The 16,389-nt window shown below is 41.4% G+C and overlaps 1 long non-coding RNA gene across 4 annotated transcripts in view; it reads right to left on the minus strand.

Moving 5' to 3' along the window:
• Nucleotides 1-7,055, minus strand: part of LOC311253715 — a 41,769-nt gene extending 34,714 nt beyond the window's left edge. For all 4 annotated transcript variants that reach the window (XR_014621830.1, XR_014621831.1, XR_014621832.1 and 1 more), the window contains exons 1-3: nucleotides 6,974-7,055; nucleotides 4,885-5,047; nucleotides 3,559-3,666 (exon numbers count right to left, since the gene is read on the minus strand). This is a non-coding gene — a long non-coding RNA (uncharacterized lncRNA). The remainder of the gene's footprint in view (nucleotides 1-3,558; nucleotides 3,667-4,884; nucleotides 5,048-6,973) is intronic.
• Between the last annotated feature and the right edge of the window lie 9,334 nt (nucleotides 7,056-16,389).

Raw genomic sequence — 16,389 nt, forward strand, 5'->3', positions numbered from 1 at the left:
GATGGGAGTGGAGAGGAGTTTATAGGACACACAAGAGGAGTGACACACAAGTTATGTAGCCTGTAACAGTTTATTTTGTTAGATGGCTTTGTATATTTAACTATATACTGTGCTACATTTGTTGCTGCTCACAGTTGCACTATTTTGTAAATCTACAGATGTTCTCTGTGGTGCTTGTTAAAATAATTCACAGTGCTTATGATGTTACATGTTACAGCCTGAAACACAAGTCGGACAAGATCTGGAACCCTTTCTATTTAGTTTTGGAGTGATGGTGATCAGCTGCTGTTTTTGTTTTGTGCCGTCATGTTATTTGGTTAGGGGACATAAATACTGGGTTGATTGTATGATTGTTTTGATAATTGAAGTAAAGCAAAACACAAAACCCTTATGTACAGTATATTAACCTGGGATCAATAAATCTTATTATTAAGATAATTTTTTTGGTGTTTGTTGTGTCAGAATTCACTAGCACCTCCTATAAACAATCCGGCCCCCCCCCATGGACCCCCCAGTAATAAATCTCTGGAGCCGCCACTACTTGTCCCCAGTTTGGTTTGAGCTGGGTAGATTTAGATGTCCATAATGGGGACATCTGTCTGGTAGCTGAAGTCCGTGGTATAAAGTGTGACGAGGAAAGGAGAGAGGACAGTCCCTTGTGGAGCCCCGGTGTTGCTGACCACAGCATCTGACACACAGTTCCGCAAGCGCACGTACTGTTGTCGGCCAGTGAGGTAATCCACAATCCAGGACACAAGGGGGGGATCCACCAGCATCGCCGTCAGCTTGTCACCCAGTAGAGCAGGCCTGATGGTATTGAAAGCACTGGAGAAGTCAAAGAAGGTGACCCTCACAGTGCTCCCCGGCATGTCCAGGTGGGCGTGGACACGGTTCAGCAGGAAGATAATGGCATCCCCGACTCCAATCCGGGGCCGGTAGGCGAACTGGAGGGGATCCAGGTGCGGCCTGACCATAGGCCTGAGCTCCTCCAGGACGAGTCTCTCAAGGGTCTTCATGATATGTGACGTCAGTGCCACCGGTCCGAGAAACCACTGGGCTGCGGCGTCTTTGGCACTGGAACGAGGCAGGACGTCTTCCATATCACAGGGACCTTCTGGAGGCTAAGGCTCATGTTGAAGACACGATGAAGCACTCCACAGAGCTGTTCGGCGCAGGCTCTGAGAACCCGTGGGCTGAAACCGTCAGGGCCTGCAGCCTTACCGGCGGGGAGTTTGCTCAGCTGTCTCCTGACATGAAGCGGTGTAAACAGTGCAGGTCGAGGAGGGGGAGAGTTGGAGTCCACAATGAGAGGAGGCCAGGTAGCATGGGAACCAGAGTAGGTGTGAGGAGTGGGGGATGGGTGTGAGGTGCTCAAGAAGTTGGATGGGGTGCTAGCAGGAGGAGGAGGGGGGGTCTGAAGCTGTGGTGGCTGGAGACAGTCAACAGGAGAGCCAGCAGGGGCCAGGGCTGCAGTGTCAAATCTATTGAAGAATAGATTTAACTCATTGGCCCTAGCCACACTACCATCAGCTCCACCGCTAGTTGGTCTGAAGCCGGTAATGGTCCTCATACCACTCCAGACCTCCCTCATGTTATTCTGCTGGAGTTTCCACTCCAGCTTCCTTCTGTAGCCGTCCTTAGCCTCTTTGATCTTGACATTCAGGTCCCTCTGAATGTCCCTCAGCTCCTCCTCTTTTGTAAGTCAAGGCTTGTTGTTTGGGTAACAGCGCACAGTCCTTGCTGGGACAATGCCCTCCACACAGAAATTAATGTAGTCCGTAATGCACTCAGTAAGGCCATCAATGTCCTCTCTGTGTGGCTCACAGAGTACATTCCAGTCAGTCACCTCAAAGCAGCCCTGCAGTGCCTCATAGCAGTCCTCTGACCATGTCCTCACTGTGTTTGTGGTCACAGGCAGCCTCTTCACTAGAGGCACATAGCAGGGGGTGAGAAGCACCAGGTTGTGATCTGATCTTCCCAGTGGGGGGAGAGACGTGGAGGTGTATGCGTCCTTTACATTAGCATACAGCAGGTCCAGGGTCTTCTCCTCTATGGTTTTACAGGTCACATACTGGGTGAATTTCGGGAGTGTTTTTTTAATGGAGACATGGTTGAAGTCACCCGAGATTATAATGAGAGCACTCGGGTGAGCAGTCTGTAGTCCGGCTATTGTCGAGTGGATGACGTCACATGCCGACGTCGGGTTAGTGGACGGTGGAATATACACAGCCACGACAATAGCATGTGAGAATTCATGGGGTGCATAGTAGGGACGGAGAGCCACAGCTAACAGTTCAATATCCGGGCTGCAGATGCGGTCTTTGATAGTAATGTGACCAGGATTGCACCACCTGTTGTTCACATAAACAGCAAGCCCCCCTCCTTTGCGCTTACCGCTCATAGTGCAGTCCCTGTCAGCCTGGACAGTGTGGAAACCCTCCATGGAAACATTGTGAAAACATTGTGAAACATTGTGCTTATAATGGCCTTTGAATAAATATATGGCATCATTGGCCTTTGAATAATATTTGCATATCGTTGTGATTGATTAAGCATTAGGCCTATGCCATTTCAGTGATGCTGATATTATACGGTGTAATTTGGCTACTATAATTGGAAATAATGCAATTTCAAGTTGATAATTGTGTGTATCTTTTATATTTAAAATTCACGTTTCATCTACAAATTAAGTACAATTTAAATCATATTTAATTTAAATCATAACATATTTCTCATAGACTTTTTTTGAGGTGCAGGGTGGTGTTGGAGGCTTGTTATTTTGTTAGATGACTTTGGGACTATAGTCATGTCAGTCCTTAACAGCACTCAAGAAGTCAATCCTCAAATAGTGTAGAAATAGCGGTCATGCAATTGCTACACATATTTGATGCATTATGATACATGCACTGTCTCTGTATTATTGTGCCTGTAGTTGAAATAATACAATCTCATATTTATACTAAGCAGCTGAACCCAATATGGTGCTTATGTTCTACAACTCATGCAAAATGGCAAAAAAAAATAGCTTTCTTTTGGTCTCGGTCTTGAGCTGAACTAGTCTTGGTCTTGACTTGGTCTGCCTTGGTCTTGGTACTCGATACTCTCTGGTCTTGGTAGTGTCTTGGTCTCGGTTTAGGCAGTCTTGACTAAAAGTCTAGTTGTCACACATCTTGAGAACAAGAAGCTTAGTGGGGACATTTCACACACCCCGTTGTCATCATTTATGGGGACCAGTTGTCTCCAGGTCATCAGAAACCTCACACAAAGTTTGTACTCGTACACCAGAGTAAAAGTGCATTGTGGGGACGTCATGAATTTCCCTGATTAGAGCAATATTTCTGTCCAAGGAAAATGTCTACTAAAGTTCAGATCTATCCTAAATGTCCCTTAAATCATCTGCCTTATGGGTGCAGTAGATCAAACTGTATGGCTCACCTGATTCACAATAGATTTCCCTCATAATGACCTTACTTGTTGCATTTACTTGCTTAAAGATAACAACAGCACTAAAAGAAGACTCACAGAGACTCCAGAAGTTAACATCAACTATGAACGTACCTGTTGATAAGTGTCCTGTGGACAAGAAGCATCAGTTATCTCCATCTCTGTAACGACAGCATGGTTGGAGCCTGTGACAGGAGGAACATCCCTTGTGGTTGTGGTCGTCTGCAATGATTTCATGGAAGAAAAAAAATAAAAAATATGTTAAGCAATTGGTCAATTTGATGTTAACACTAATAATATTCAATTAGAGTAATACATTTCCTTAAGGACGTAGCTCTAAAGATAAAGACATGCCTACACACCAGACTTCAGAGGAAAACAAACACCCAATTCTACTGCATTTTTCCTACAATTACTTCAGCTATTGTGTGCTGTCACACATCTTGAAAACAAGAAGCTTAGTGGGGACATTTCACACACCACGTTGTCATCATTTATGGGGACCAGTTGTCTCCAGGTCATCAGAAACAAAAAAAGTTTGTACTCGTACACCAGAGTAAAAGTGCACTGTGGGGACGTTGTGAATGTCCCCGATTAGAGTAATATTTCTGCCAAAGGAAAACATGTCTATTAAAGTTCAGATCTGTCCTAAATGTCAAATTCGTGAAAGTATTCATACACAGATTGATTAGATTTCATTTATTTTTCAAATGACGCTACATTCAACCACCATGTTATTCTGAGACAATAAACCCTACACACTTAAACACTGTGCAGTTGTGACACAAACTTGCATTCGCCATGGGCAGTCATCTCCTCCATAGTCATATGTAATTTCCTCACCTTCCTTTATGTCACATAAGTGTGGTCTTCCTTCCACATCAATTTTTTTCATCTTACAATTTGGATGTCTGTGTTCATTTTTATTTATTTATTTATCTATTTGATTAGGACAATGCATATTAATCAACATATCAGCGAAAAGCATCAATGTAAATATGCCGGAGTTAGCACAGTTGCTAAATTTTATCCGTTGTCCTAAGGCAGGATAAAACATGTAGAAATCTTACAAAAAATAAGTCTTGCTTCACATCAAAGTTAAAAGTCCATACACAAAGTAGAAAAGAAGAAGTGGTTACCCATGAGAGCATCATCATTAACTAAACACCCAAATAAACCGTCTTCTCTGGGGCATCAATACTTAAAAAGGATAAAAAAACAAGTAAAGGGAGGGGGAAAATATTACAGAAATGAAAATAGTCTCCTACAGGTCCTATACAATTATTTGTTTTAACTTTGATACATTTCGAAATGTATTTCATTTACATTGCAGGATCATATTAGCAGATGGCAAAATGGCGATCACTGATTGTGCAAGCCTGTATGTCAAATTTAACAATGTATATAACTATAAAGCAGTATAGTAACTGAAAATCTTACCACCATGTTTTCCCTCTCCACTTGAATGCAAACAAAAATGCAGAGCATGAGGAGTGGTAAGAGCTTCTTCTCCTCTGGGCTTTGTCATCATCAATCAAATCTCCCCTGTATTCAACTACAAAGTCTCCTTTGCAGAATGAACCTTGGGTGAATAAACCACGTCCTGAAAGAAAAAAATAAGACAAAAAAAAAATTATGTCCACTACAATTGTTTTTTGATCTGTTGCTTAATGTATTAAAAAATACACACTGTAGATAAAGAGCGAGAATAATGACTAATTTGAATTTATGAAAAAGTGGTAGTGGTGTGCTCATGCCCTGTCTTTATACTGTCAAACTCAAGAAAATGCTGGGGCTCTTAAAGAAAAGGGTCAACATGAGAAAAAAATGTTTTCAGCCACGAAGCTGCTGCTGAGGTGATACATGCAGGCAGTGCATCACCTCAGCAGAGGGAGGAGGACAGGGTGAATGGCTGTTACTGACTGACGTCTGTATTCTTTATCCTTTCTAAACTTCACTCAATATTATGATTTTAAGGAATATGTATTTATGTTCACCTACATTTTGACTCATTTCCAGTGATATATTAGTTTATATAGTGATGTTCCTGCTGTTTACTGTTGCTGCTCTAGAAACAATAAATAATAATAGATAAAAAATTCTTATTATCTGTTTAGCACATAAACAAAAACACGAGTTCACTCAAGCAATACAGGCAAAAGGCACCGAAGCAACAAACACTCGTGGATACTTTCCAAAGGAAAAAGAAATATCCTCGAGTCAGCGACATGGCAACAAATATTACAGAGGTCATTGAATTCATCGCTCTGGATAACCAGCCCACCTCTGTGGTAGAGGATCAGGGTTTACTTACTGACTTTGTTTACTTGTTGTTTTTGTTAAACTAATGAAAACCAATGTTGCAATAGGGTATGCAGAATAAGAAAGAGCCATATGAAAGTATTTACTTTGTTTCAACAAAATAAAAAAAAGCTATTAAGAACAGCTTGGATGCAGGTGTTTTTTTTCGTAATGCAGCTGTATTATCTAAGAAAATATTGGGCTAAGTATCGGATCGGGACTTGGTATCGGCAGATACTAAATATTAAATGACTCAGATTGGGATCAAACTGCAAAGAAATTAATAAAAAATGAGATAGCTTAGGCATCAGTTCTAGTAAAATAAGGTTACAGGGTTTTAAACAATATGTTACCCAAGTAGCATATGGACTCTTCCCCTTAGCAAACTGAAAAACAGCAAGCGTAAACATTCCATTTTTACCATCTCTTTTTTTTTTAATTGTGCTATTCCAGCTCAATTTCTGTTAAATCCAGCTTGAACTTAGTTGTGAAATATTGAGTTTATTGTGTAATGAAATCAATCAGTACAGTGGGGGCCCCAAATCCTTCATTTAACATATTGTTCATTTATTATTTTCTTCTATGAGATATATATATATATATATATATATATATATATATATATATATATATACATATATTCTCTGAATTTGATTTCCACTGGCATGATTTAGGTTACACGTCCACTATATTCTAAGCAAAACCTGGCTTGCTACACTGTTTAATGACTATAACCAACCAACACTAAATCTTCGATATTAACTGCGCCTCGTCCTCGTCGCCCACTTCAATATGGTTGGATTATCGTAGCCCACATAAGCATGACTTCAGGTCAAATTGCGATCAAGTCAAGTGCATTGTGCTGCGAAACCAACCACCCATCCCCCCACACCAGGTGTGATGGACTCAGTGAATATAGCCGCTACATTCCTACCGTGGCAAACATAAAATATAAAAAATAAATAAAATAACTGACACCCGAACATACAAATGACCTTAATTTTAACGAGTCAGTCCACCCTGGTGACCGAAAACTCTGATAACTGTCTTAAGCTGACTGTGAGTGTTAGCAAGTGCTAATTTATGATACACCTGTGTTCGGCAAGCGACCTTTAAACAAGAAAGCCGACAGTTTTAGTAAATAAAAAATGGCTACACAACGCATCAAACTGTCATGGCTTGTCATGGTTACGCTACTGTATATTTTAATGAAATACTTAGTACTTACTGAACACGCTGCTTGTTATACCCTGTTTCATCGACTTCAGCGGTGGCACGGCGCTGTAACGCTGGCGGTTGTATGATAGTCCACTTCCTGTTAGATTTCACATTAAAAGCCTACCGGCGGAAGTGACAATGTAATGGCGATTTAATGAAGGGAAGGTAACGTGCTACTCAGCGAATTAAACGGGTTTCCTAGTCTGGTCTGCAGGGGCTTTGTCACAAATCATTTTGCTTGCCATAAGAGCAGATATTGAGATCTCATATCTCAATTAACATGCTTTTCATTGCTTTTAGAAATGGAATCATGGACAATATAGAAAATATATACAAAACAAAAATATATAACAAAAAAAACCTCTTCAGTGTCAAAGTGAAAACAGATTTCTACAAATTGATGTAAATTAACTGAATATATATAATGTAAAATAAGTGACTGCATAAGTATTTGCCCCTTAAAGTCAGTATTTAGTAGATGCACCTTTGGCCTCAATACAATCACCGAGTCTGTGTGTGTGTGGATAGATCTTAATCAGGCCTGCACATCTGGACACTGCAATTTTACTCCATTCTTCTTTGCAAAACTGCTCAAGCTCTGTGAGGTTGAATGGGGGTCGGGTGTGAACAGCCCTTTTCAAGTCCAGCCACAAATTCTCTATTGGACTGAGGTCTAGGCTTTGACTGGGCCACTCCAGAACATTCACCTTGTTGTCTTTAAACCATTTCTGTGCTGCATTAGCTGTTTGCTTCAGGTCATTGTCTTTCTGGAAAATAAATCTTCTCCCAAGTAGTAGTTGCAGACTGCATCAGGATGTCCTCCAGGATTTCCCTATATTTTGCTTCATTCATTAAACCCTCTCCCCACAGCATGATGCTGCCACCACCATGCTTCACAGGGGGGATGGTATGTTTGTGGTGATGTTCAGTGTTTGGTGTCTGCAAAACATAGCATCTAGTCTGATTCATTTTGGTCTCATCAGACCAAAGAAACTTCTTCCAGTTGACCTTGGAGTCTCCCGCATGCCTTTGGGTGAACACTAGTTGGGGTTTAATGGAGGATGTAACTACAGGTGTGTATCTATCGCGAGTCTCGTTGATTTTGTTTGGCACGGCTTCCGTAGTGCAAACGCTGTGAGGGAGACTCGCGTGAACGCGGGAGCATGCCTCCAAACAAATATAGTATAGTGACTGTTTAGGCTAGAAAAATGTACTAAATGACGTTGTTTTGAGTAAACTCTGGATGTCACCACTTCAGGACACTTGGATTGCAGCGGAAGAGCAGTATGGAGGAATATTACAAAGTTTTTCTGTAGTTTTATGGACCTTTTCATTTTAGACGCCATTAACGCTCGTTATATGGATTATTGCTGCCGGAGGGTACCCCCGCGGGTCTCCAGCTGCACTTTGAGGAATAAGAAACTACACCGGACTTAGAGTGAACTTTTCCTTTAAAGGTTTCAGTAAAAAGAAAGGAATATTTTTATCATCTCCCTAGTTTGTCAATGGACACACCATAATTAATAACTCATTAAACTGCTAGTATGGATATACGTTTGATTTTGTGATTTTCTCCCTAAATCTCCTAAAAAAGTTGGAAAATGGAAAATAACCGCAGAGTCTGACACTTAATTGCTCGACAATCTGCTCTAGGATTGTTGGACAAATGAAGACGAGCATACTGTGTATTTAACACTGAAACCATGCTTAACTGTAGCCATCATCCTTTGCAAAGTGTTGTGGTGCTCACATCACATGAGGCACCATAATATAGTGCTTCATGCAAGAGTTTTGGGTTAAATTTGGCTATCAATAATAATTAATGATTATCAGGGACAATTATTAATTATGATTACTAATAAGATCCAATTAACATTAGATCACCTTGGGGCACCACCCTTGAAGAAGGGAAAATATAGCCAATTCACCAAATCAGTCTCAGGAAAGGTACTAAACTGTTTGTAACTCTGATTAATAATTAATTTAATAACTACAACCAATATCACCATAACAGCTAGTAATGGTCGAAGGATTTTGGAGCTCTTGACAGAGTAGAGGTTGGCAACATTCACTCTTGTACAATATTAAATAGACAACATGTGGGTTAAAAAGTCTTTTATTCAACACAAAGATGAAAACACACTAACTAACATGTACTATATACAGGTGTGTGTGTATGTGTATGTGTGTGTGTGAGTGTGTGTCTGGCAGAACAAAGAAACAATGGTGGTCACTGATATCACATGTGGGTGTGATATGCTCCAGGCTTAAGGAATGTGTGTGTGTGTGTGTGTGTGTGTGTGTGTGTGTGTGTGTGTGTGTGTGTGACGTGATGCCAGGTTATAGAAGATGGTTTGTTGCATGCAAAGACCCTGAGTCTGTGTGAAGCATCATTCGACTAATGTCAAATTAGCCGTCTAGGAAAGCAAACTACCAATAACCTGACCTGAGATCACAATAGCACTCAAACAGTGGACACACATAAATTGCATTACATCAACCAGAGTTTAAAGTCCTGTGCTTAGCCGTGCTATGCTATGCTATCTAAGCCCAGTTCAACGTTACCAGTCTTTGAAGAAAAGGTGCTGGTGGTTGCAGGAGAACGTTGGGATTCCATTGTTGAATGTTGTTCTTGCTGTGCAAGGACTGATGAAAGTCGGCAGAGGAGGAAACGGTTCGCTCCTTTCCTTTGCAGGGATAGCGGCTCAGTGCTAACTTGCTTGATGTTCCTCAGATTGTGAAGTTAGCTGGCAAGCTTTGCGTCGCAGCTGCTGGTGCTAACTGATCAGGAATACTGGCAGGACCTCGTGTCGCTGCAGTGAGGAGAAGTTCTTTGGGCCTGCTGCAAATGAAGCTTGCAGCTCTCCGCAGCTGTTAGGCCCAGAAGAGATCTTGAGGGCAGGCAGCCCCGTGGGGGGGGGGAGATGGAGAGGAGCCCTTGAGGATAAGAAGTTGGAGGAGAAGAGAGGCGCGAGGAGAAGAGAGCTTGTGGAGAAGAGAGAGAACAAAGGAAGGCGCTGGAGTTTTGACTCTCTGATCAGAGGGGGGTCTGTCACCCTGACCAATAGTAGCTCAAAGCTGAATTTTGCACCTAGGTGTGAAGAATGGGGAATTCTGGGACACTGAGTTCAGTTCAGAGTCCATTTTGAAATCCACAATGAATGACTTCATCTGTGGGTCCCAACAGTGTTTATGCAAGTATCTGTGCATTCTTAACTAAATTTGTTATTGCTGTTAAACATAAACATAGCATAAACATATAATTGTTCATGTAATGGGTCATATAGTCTTACTACGCCTCCTGCCCCTCTCTCTCTCTTCATAATACCTAACACCCTGTTGATGATACTGCACAAACTAACAAAGTCAAGCCTGTGCTTAATATGCTTAATACGAAGTGACAATAGAGAGGATTTCTTTTCCTCCTTATTCATCCTATCTCACCACCTCTCTCTCCAGAGCTTCCTGAAAATCCTTCTCTCTCCGCTCCTGGTACAGCTGCTTTCTGAACAGGCGTCACAGCCCTGACTGCTGCCAGAAAGAGCAAAGTCTCCAGGCAAGGGCTGACCACTGGAATAAAAAAGATTCTAATCAAACATAATGTCATGTTTCTAATGTATGATTGTAAATATTGCTATAAAACTCCTTAAACTAAATTAAAAAAATACATAATTCTACTTAAATGTTAACATGGAAATGTTTTTTTCTCTTTCGCCTTGATGAGGAAGCAAAGCCATAAGTAACCAGTTTCTTCCTGTTCATCTCAAACTGGGCTATTTAAGTCTGGACCATCTGCATGGACAAAGTGGACAGACTTTACAATAATAACAGCAAGACAAACAAACTCATGTCACTCATTTGTTTTCTTCTTTGTTTGACATGTGAAACAACTGTGCTGGGAGAAAAGTTTGTTAAACTTTAGTCAAATTAATCAATTTAGAGGGCCATCAGTTGGAATTCCAATTACATCCTGACAGAGAAAGTGACTCAGAAACAAAATCCCCTCTGTGAACAATGACAGGTGTTGAGCAATAACAAACTTGAACTTCTGCTTGCCTAGATTTAAGGTCCAATGTCAGTGAGCATTAGCCTACAAAACACCGTATATCTCTGTCATCAAGGCAAAAAATATAAACGATCAATATTTAATGTGGATCACACCTGAGCTTCTTGTGCTAAGCGTTGCTTCTGATGGTGACGCCTCTCTCGGTTGAGCTGTGAGGTGTACAGAGGAGGCTTGGGAACCTGGACAAGAGTGGCCTGGTTACAAGTCATGATGTCATTGTGCTTCCAGTGGCACACCTGCAGCTGCAACATACACACTTTCCAATTGTTGGTATGAGCTTTACTAATTCCATCATCATTATCTGTGGTTCAAGTGTAGGTTTATCACTCAGTACTGGTCCAGTATTATTATACTGGTTATACTTATTATTATTTTATTTTATCAATTACTGTATACAGATATCTTTCTCTAGGAAATTACAATTTCAAGGCCTTTCGGCATTCTGAGCACAACGTCATATGAAATATAATGACTAACAGGAATACACTACAAAACTCCACTTGTAGAAAAAGTAAAGAAAAACAACAACACAGTAGTCAATTGATCTTCTACACTCTGTGCTACACTAAAACTTTCAGGGTGATGTTCAGTTGAATAAATAACAATGTGGGATATAACAGTATATTTGAATTTAGATTATTTATATCAAACAGTTTATGATACCATGGAGTTATAAACTATGTTAGTGACAGAGGAGCAGCTTCAGGCTTTACAACTAAATAATACTGTTTGGGGAAACAAAACAACCTTTCCATAGAAGAATGGCACAACACAGGAGGGCCAACTCCTCAGGTCCAGACTCTGCTGTCCACTTACATCTGAAGGAGAAAAATCATTCCTTTGAGGACAACAATGTAAACATCCTGTCCAGAGAAGACAGATGTTTTGAAAGAGGAGTAAAAGAGTCCATCTATGTCAAACTGGAACAACCATCTTTGAACAGAGGAGGTGGTCTACGACATTACCTATCACCCACCTACAATGCAGTTCTGAGTTCCCTCCCTAGACAGCTTAACAACCGTTCACAGCAGAAGTGCATCCCATTTCACCTAAATTGCCAGCGCCGCCCCTCCCTAAACGCAGAACACGCGCTGTGCGTAGGGCCCCATGATCCGTGGGGGGCCCCATTTTGCACAAGGGGGCGCATTCTCTGCAAATGTGCAAAGGATGCGCATCGCTGCCATGAGGCACATAGAGCACCGAGTCAGCCCGAGGCAGGAGAGAAAAAAAAGAGACGAGTAATCTGACATGGCGCACGTTGCCGCAACGATTGACAGCACGCAGCATCTTACCAATCAGCGGTCAGATGCTCCAACAGGCAGTTGTATGCAGGTGGAGAGATGGCCTCCAAATGGCAATATGAATCGGGAGCAAGCAAAAGAAAGACAAAGTCTAAACAAGAGGAGGCTCGTGCTTCACTTGAAGGTGGGTATGTTGTTGAAATAAAAAAGAAAACTTTGTGGCATAAACACCCCAGCTGCTAGCATGCTAATCATGAGACAGAAGAGAGGATAATTCAAATCAAATCAAATCAAATCAAATCAAATTTTATTTGTATAGCCCAAATTCACAAATCACAGTTTGCCTCAGAGGGCTTTACAATCTGTACAGAGACGACACCCTCTGTCCTTCGACCCTCGATTCGAGTGAGGAAAAACTTGCCCCAAAAAAAGGCCCTTTTAACAGGGAAAAAAAATGCGGAAGAAACCTCAGGGAGAGCCACAGAGGAGGGATCCCTCTCCCAGGACGGACAGACGTGCAATAGATGTCGCATGTACAGAGCAGATCAACGAGATCACAATGTATTCAATTATAAGCGATGGTTGACAGGAGTGAAAGTACACAAAGATGTATTACAGCAATAATGATGAAATGCACATGGAAATGTGATTACTAGTGATAACAGTAGTAGTGATCAATGGCAAGGATGGTATGTAGCAATGCAGTACGATAATAGTAGTGTAATGTATGTAACAGAGATGTGACTAATATTAGCGACAGTAGTGGTGGGTGTCAGGCAGGGTCATGGCAGTAGGTGCATCCACGATCAGGCAGGGCCATAGCAGTTGGCGCGTCCACGATCAGGCAGGGCCATGGCAGTGGGCGCATCCACGATCAGGCAGGGCCATAGCAGTGGGCGCATCCATGATCCACGACCCGGGCGCGGCCAGGATCCAAGGGAGCCTGTAGGACTAGAAAGCACAAGGACTCCGGGGAAGAAGTAAGTCAGTGACATGCAGAGATGGGGCATGTATACAGGCATAATGTATACAGATGGAGAGGAGAGGAGAGGGGAGGAGAGAGAAGCTCAGTGTGTCATTGTCCCCCGGACTAGGCCTATAGCAGCATAACTAAGAGCTGGTCCAGGACAGGCCTGGGCCTGTCCTGGACCAGCCCTAACTATAAGCTCTATCGAAGAGGAAAGTCTTAAGTCTACTCTTAAAGGTAGAGAGGGTGTCCGCCTCCCGGACCAAAACAGGAAGATGGTTCCACATCTGTCTAGATGTGGACTGGAGATTAAATTTTCCAGCGGCCCTGATTATCATTCATTGAATGTCTTGTTAACTGCATCTACATTCACCTCTGTTGAAAAAGGAGCGGTTAATTGACCAGTTGGTGGTCATATGTTGGCTCAGGTTTATAGCCTATCAATCTATGCTATCAGTAGAAGTTTTGGGCTGTTTTTATGGAGGTAAAATGTCGCCATCTCTTGGTGAATTTAATTCATAACAGTATAAGATTAGATAAAATAAGATAAATTAAGATAATCCTTTATTTGACCCACAATGGAGAAATTTAAAGCGTTACAGCAGCAAACAGCAGTGTGAATATAGAACCTAATTACTAAATGTATAAATAAGTACATAAAAATATTTAAATATAGAAATATCATCAAATCAAATCATAATGCATATTATTATTAGTTGTAGTCGTATTTGCATTAATTGCATTTGGCTAGCACCATTGCAGTAACTCTCCCTGTTACAGTTGCCTTTGCTGAGCAAAAACTGAAGCTCATCAATGGCGCAAGAACGCTTGAGTGGCCTGGCTATCATAAGCATCAACTCAGAAGTGGCACAGCAGCTGTCATATGATGACCTCATTGATGACTTTGCATCCAGAAAATGCAGACGTGTGCATCTGTAAAAGGCTTGTTCCATTGTTGAAAGAGTCATTTTGTAATGGGGAGGGGGGGCCTCAAAATAAAATTCTGCTTAGGGCCCCAATTTGGCCAGTAAATTGCATCCACGTTTCACTCACTTGCGTCCTTTCTTGCGTCCTTTCCTTGTGTCTTAGTCCAGCCCCCAAGGATTCAGGGAGAGACCCGAGGAAACCACAGGAGGAGAGAGGACCAAAGAAATCTGTTTGAATACAAGTGAGACGTCCTTTCATCTGCAGCGTCACGTGAAGCAATGTCCGTTTCTGATGACGGCTGTTTTATGACCTCGACAGCCCAACACCGATTTCCTGCGGTGTCCATGGATATGGCCTACCTGTGATCAAATAGTAGTGACAATAGTGATAAAAGCAAACACGTGTCTGCAATTTAAGTGTAATCAGTTCAGACATTTATGTGATTAAATATATAGTGAATATAGTTTAGGCCTACTGTTGTGACCCTGAGTCATGATTGTGTTTTGTTTTTTTTTCATTTGCTGCTGATCTTAATCTCCTCCTCAGTGTTGTGTGTGAGCAGTCTCTGTGTGATTGTGTGTGTTTCTGATTGAGAGCAGGTTGGACCTGCTGATTGGCTTGCTCAGCTTGATTGCTGACATGGGATTGGTCAGAGGGAGGAGAGCAGCCCTTTTTAAACCACCGGCTTACTGCAATCTCCCTTTCCACCAATCTTCCACTTCCAACATGGACCAGTGTCTGGTTTGACCAGTGTTTTGTTTGTGACGTAAACCAGTTGTAAGTAACTCGGCTGCACTACAATCTGGCATTTCAGGGTGAAAACTGGCTTATGTCAATTTTGAGCGTTTTAGAGCAAGAGAAGCCTCTTTTTGCACTGTACAGTAGCATAAGCTGCATTTGACTGAAAAAAGGTTTTTCAAGCAAGTGGCCTGAACTGGTTGAATTTGGATCCATTTCATGACAAACAAGGTTTTACCTGTCCTTTAATTCATTAAGGGTGAAAACTGGCTTATGTCAATTTTGAGCGTTTCAGAGCAAGAGAAGTCTCTTTTTGCACTGTACAGTAGCATAAGCTGTATTTGACTGAAAAAAGGTTTTTCAAGCAAGTTTCCTGGCATGAACTGGTTGAATTTGGATCTTTCATTGCAAACAAGGTTTTACCTGTCCTTGAATTCATTAAGGGTGAAAACAGGCTTATGTCAATTTTGAGTGATTCAGAGCGAGAGAAGTCTTTTTGCACTGTTCAGTAGCATAAGCTGCATTTGACTGAAAAAAGGTTTTTCAAGCAAGTTTCCTGGCCTGAATGTTGAATTTGGATCCATTTCATGACAAACAAGGTTTTACTTGTCCTTTAATTCATTAAGGGTGAAAACTGGCTTATGTCAATTTTGAGCGAGAGAAGTCTCTTTTTGCACTGTACAGTAGCATAAGCTGTATTTGACTGAAAAAAGGTTTTTCAAGGTTTTTCAAGGTGTTTCATAGCCTGAACTGGTTGAATTTGGTTTTACCTGTCCTTTTTAATTCATTAATAGACTACTTGTGTGTTAGCATAGTAGGAGGGAGAAGCCTTTTTCTTCTGATAACCCATTTTTCTCCTGTTTATACTGATTTAGGAGTGAGGGAAGATTTTGTCTTTATATTTTTGATTTGAGGCAGGAAGTTAGGGTAAACGGATTTTGTTTGTTGTATTAGCCTTGTTCTCCCTCTGAAGCAAAATAAATGCTTCTTTAATGTGACTCCTCTGTGACACTGACTTTTGGAGTGAAAAGAATGGGTAGATTCCCATCCAGTTATGTCCTGGGTTCCCCTAGACCAGGGGCATAACATTGCACTTGGAAATCAACTTGATTCAGGGATGGCTTAAAATATGATTTATTTTCCAGTTAGTACTTTGCATTATTTCAGCTACTGTCCTACATTACAATCCTGTTCTTTATACCCGTTTTTAAAAATCTTTGAAAAGACGACAAAGTTTTGCTTGACTGTTGTGCTTGCTGTGTATTTTGTGCTGCAGTCTGCATATTGTGTGCTATGTGCTGTGGGCTGTGTATTTTGTGCTGTGGACTTAATAGCAGCATAAGCTGTATTTGACTGAAAAAAAGGTTTTTCAAGCAAGTTTCCTGGCATGAATGTTGAATTTGGATCAATTTCATGACAAACAAGGTTTTACCTGTCCTTTAATTCATTAAGGGTGAAAACTGGCTTATGTCAATTTTGAGTGAGAA

The sequence above is a fragment of the Pagrus pagrus genome, assembly GCF_965226575.1.
Source record: "Pagrus pagrus genome assembly, contig: HAP1_SCAFFOLD_36, whole genome shotgun sequence".
Taxonomy (NCBI): domain Eukaryota; kingdom Metazoa; phylum Chordata; class Actinopteri; order Spariformes; family Sparidae; genus Pagrus; species Pagrus pagrus.